Below are 4,616 nucleotides of genomic sequence, written 5' to 3'. Positions count from 1 at the left end.
CAGTCAGCTTTGCTGGCTAGGGAATTCTGGGAGTTGAAGTCCACGCATTTTAAAGTTGCCGAAGTTGAGGAATACTAGACTACACGTCGAAGTTATACGCTGTTTTGAAGACAAGAAAAGCTTAGCTGTATGACAGATAATGTAATGAGAATGATTTTTCTGACAGAAGACCCCAAGACACCTTAGCTAAATTTCGTTAGCTTATTTACATGCTATGTTAGTTGTTAAGAGTAAAGTCTGATTGCAATTAAAAAGAGTTCCTTTTTAAAATTTTGCTGTTTTTCTATCATTTTTAATTATAATAAAGGATGTCTTCAACTTAAAACGAATTGATTTTTTTAAAAAACATTTTTTTGCATTTTACAAGACAGGCAAATACATTCCTAATACATTTCAGAAAAATATGTATATTGGATAGTATTATGCTATAGTGTTCTGACATAGAATTGGGAAAATCGGGTGCTGAATGCTTTTTAGATCCAGAATGCAGCCAAACTAAAAGGTCGGATCAGAAAGCCATGACCCAACGGTTTCTTGCAGAAATATTTTCCAGACATTACAATAGTATATTTACCTACCTTGACCACCAGTTGTAACTGAAATCACCACATAGGATAGGAAAAACAGTTCCCTTCTTCCTGGAGAGTGTGGTTTCAGGAAACCAACTATAAAAGACACATTACAAAACGTAACAGCTATATCTCTCTCCTCTGACAGCTGAAGGGATAGTGGATTTCTCATAGCAATGTATAACTAGGCCAGGGGTAGGCAACCTCGGCTCTTTTATGACTCAGGGACTTCAACTCCCAGAATTCCTGAGCCAGCTATGCTCAGGAATTCTGGAAGTTGAAGTCCATGAGTCATAAAAGAGCCGAGGTTGCGTACCCCTGAACTAGGCAGTCAACTGGAGTTAAGTTTGTATGTATTATGATCAATTATCTCACATGCATAGAAGCTGCATGCTTTATTTTTAAAAATCTGCACATTTCATTCAGAATCAAACAGCAGTTTCTCCCTAGACATGTTTTTGTGTCTATTGTAATCTGGTCCTGGTTGTCCTCGAAGTTTCAAAGGCAAACGCCAGAGAAAAATGTATATCTATATGTATGTATGTGGATCCTTGGTTTTTCGGGTTTTCCCCCGCGTAGAACTAAAGGTGTGGGCGCAACGTTTCGACGGAGTCCCATCCGTCATCATCAGGCTTTAGCTTCCTTCTGATGATGACGGATGGGACTCCGTCGAAACGTTGCGCCCACACCTTTAGTTCTACGCGGGGAAAAACCCGAAAAACCAAGGATCCACATACAGGCACCCGCGAAAAGTTAAGGAAGCCTGGTTTAAGGAAGCCTGGTTTTCAAACCATTCCTCCATCAACCGGCATATAGACCTCCCCCCTGCATACCAGGCACTAAAAAATTGGGAAGAGCAACGACGTGCGCGACATGAAGACAAACAGCGCAAGAATTCACAAATTATCTCATTGCATCAAATCCAAGGTTGCACCAGCACACAACCACTCTGCAATGTCGAACACAAGGAAGAAGAGCAACAACCATTTAAGATCCCTGGCATGAGAACACGGACAATGACCAGGGTTATGGCTACAACACATGGAGCTATAAACAATTCACTTTTAACAACAGATACCCAGAGACAAATACATCCCAAAAACGGATGCGCGACAACTCAAAGAAATACGGCAGACCTCAACAAACAGATCTGAGCATGCTCCATGAGCAGAGTGCAGACACCAACAGTACAAACGGAATCTCCCCACCCCAGCATCTCCATCCTGATGACGTTGGCAGTTGGCCAACGAAAGCTTGATTTTTCAGCAATAAAAACTGTTTTAGTTTTTAATTCTATCCCAGTGTTCATTTGTTTGTTAATTTTAACATGCCTGGGATTCGTATTTTTAATCTTATCAAGGAATATATATATATATATATATATATATATATATATATATATATATATATATATATATATATATATATATATATATATATATATATATATATATATATATATATATATATATATATATTCTGAGGTTTTCGCGGGTGTTTGTATGTGGATCTTTGGTCATTCGGGTCTTTTCCCGCGTAGAATCAATATATATGGATCTTTGGTCATTCGGGTTTTTCCCCGCGTACAGTTGAAGGTGTAGGAGCAATGTTTCGACGGAATCCCATCTGTCATCCTCAGGCTGGTGGCTTCAGCTTCCTTCTTCTGGGAGAAGCATGTGGTAGTGGCTGTTTGTTCCTCTTTTTTAAACTGCCAGAGGGGGTGTGTTCTGTGGGTGGAGGTGTGCTCTGATTGGGTGGGGGATTAAGTGTGTTCTGATTGGGTGGGAGTGTGTTTTGAATGGTGGGTGTGTTCTGATTGGGTGGGGGTGTGTTTTGAGTGGATGGGCTGGTCTCAGCTGCCAGCCTTAGACCTGAGCTGGTGAGTTGTGCTGCTTTTGTTCGGCTTCGTGTTTGTGGTGGTGCTATGTTTTTATAGTGGGTGTCAGTTTGCTTATTGTGTGGTTTGGAGGGGTTTAAAGTGGCTGATGTTGCAGCTGTAGTTAGGTTTCTGTTTTGTGGTTGTGCGTCGTTATCATTGTGGGTTCGGATTTGCTTTTTGAATGGTTTGGTGGTGGTGTCATGTGATGTTATCATGAGTTTGGGTCTGGTATCATTCTTGGTGGTTGGGACTCATCTGTCAATCAAGGCGGGTTTCCAAATGGCTGGTAGGCGAGAGGTATCATCTCGTTTGTTCATGCTGTGGGGCCGTTTTTCTATCTCAATGGCTTCTCTGATTATTCTGTTGTTAAAATGTTCAATTTTGGCGATAGTTTTGGTTTTTTAAAAATCAATTTCATGTCCCGTGGCTTCAAAGTGTTGGACCAGGAATGAGGTTTGTTCTCCCTTTCTGAGTGAGTTTTTGTGCTCTTCAATGCGTGCACTTATTCTTCTGTTGGTCTGTCCAATGTATGTGGTGGGGCAGGCGGTGCATGGGATTTCATATACTCCTTGGTTTTCTAACCCAATTATGTCTTTGGGGTTTCTTAGGATGGTGGATATTTTTCTGTCTGTGTAGAATGCTGTTTTGATGTTGTGTTTTTGGAGGATCTTGCTGATTCTGTCTGTGGTCCCTTTTAAGTATGGGAGGAGGGCTTTGCCATTTTCTTGTTCTCTGTCTTGGGTTTTTGTGGGCGTCTCTCTTCGGATTAAGTTGGTAATTGTGTTTCTTTGGAATCCATTGGCTGTTAGTACATTAGTGAGAGTGTGTAGTTCGGTTTTTAGGTGTTGTTCGTCAGCTAGGTGTTTTGTTCTGGAGATGAGTGTCTTGGCTACGGAGTTGATCTGTGCTGGGTGGTGGTGTGAGAGTGCGTTCAGATAGCGGTTTGTGTGTGTTTTTTTATGGTAGATAGTGTGTCCTAGGGAGCCGTTGGATTTCTTGTAGACTAAGACATCAAGGAAGGGAAGTTGATTGTTAGCTTCTGTTTCCATGGTGAATTGTATTTTGGGGTGTAGGCTATTGAGGTGTGTGAGGAAGTCATCCAGTTTTTCTTTGCCGTGTGGCCAGATTACGAAGGTGTCATCTACGTATCTGAGCCAGAGTTTGGGTTTGTGGTTGGATTTTTCTAGAGCGAGGGTTTCAAAGTGTTCCATGTAGAGGTTTGCAATGACAGGTGAAAGGGGTGATCCCATGGGTGCTCCTTCCATTTGTTTGTATCTTTGTCCATTGTAGATGAAGTATGTGTTAGATAGGCAGTGGTTGGTCAGATCTAAGCTCTATGGTCTGCCCAAGATACACAAAGAAGAAACCCCACTCAGACCCATAGTCAGCTCCATAGGCTCACCTCTACAAAATCTAGCCAAATTTCTTGCCAAACAACTACAGCCTTACGCAAATTCCATCACCTCACATGTACAAAACTCATTCCAATTCATAGAGATAATAAGTAAACTAAACTTACAGCCCTGTGACCTACTTGTGAGCTTCGATGTCGTATCCCTCTTCACCCAAGTGCCAATCAAAGAAGCCTTGACAGCTATCCGAAATAAATACAACCCCCCAAAACACATCCTAGATCTAGTTTTGTACCAAATCAACACTTGTTTACAAATTTCAAACATGTTCAGCTCTACTGCTACCTCCTTATCTAAAGGACAATATCTAAACACTATGAAAAATGGGTAAATAATATAAAGGTATCCATGAGCATAAAATGGAGAAATACAATGCTATTATAAAGAAATTTTTAAATAAATGTTTTCTTGGGGCAAATAAAGCTGTACCCCAAATATTCCAAAGGACAAGTCATAATCTACATGGAGAAGAAGAAAGCACAAGGTACATTAATTATACTTAGTATTATTAACTTTGTAGTTAGCAGCATCTGCATAAAATGATGACACCAAAATGATGGCATATACAGTGATGTTTTATTCAGATCCTGTTTTCATGATAAGTTAACCATTACCTTCTCCTGCCCTTTCTGTGGCCACCATGCCTCTTCTTTAGATCCAAGTAGCAGAAATTTCACTTCGGTTCATAAAAAGACACCCTTTTTTGTTAAACACTACAAGGATTTCATCAAAAAAGAAAAAAAATAGAATGATCCA

The sequence above is a fragment of the Vipera berus genome (genome assembly GCF_964194415.1).
Source record: "Vipera berus genome assembly, chromosome: 6".
NCBI classification, from domain to species: Eukaryota; Metazoa; Chordata; class Lepidosauria; order Squamata; family Viperidae; genus Vipera; species Vipera berus.
The sequence above is the reverse complement of the archived record's forward strand: the minus strand, read 5'-3'. Positions refer to the sequence as shown.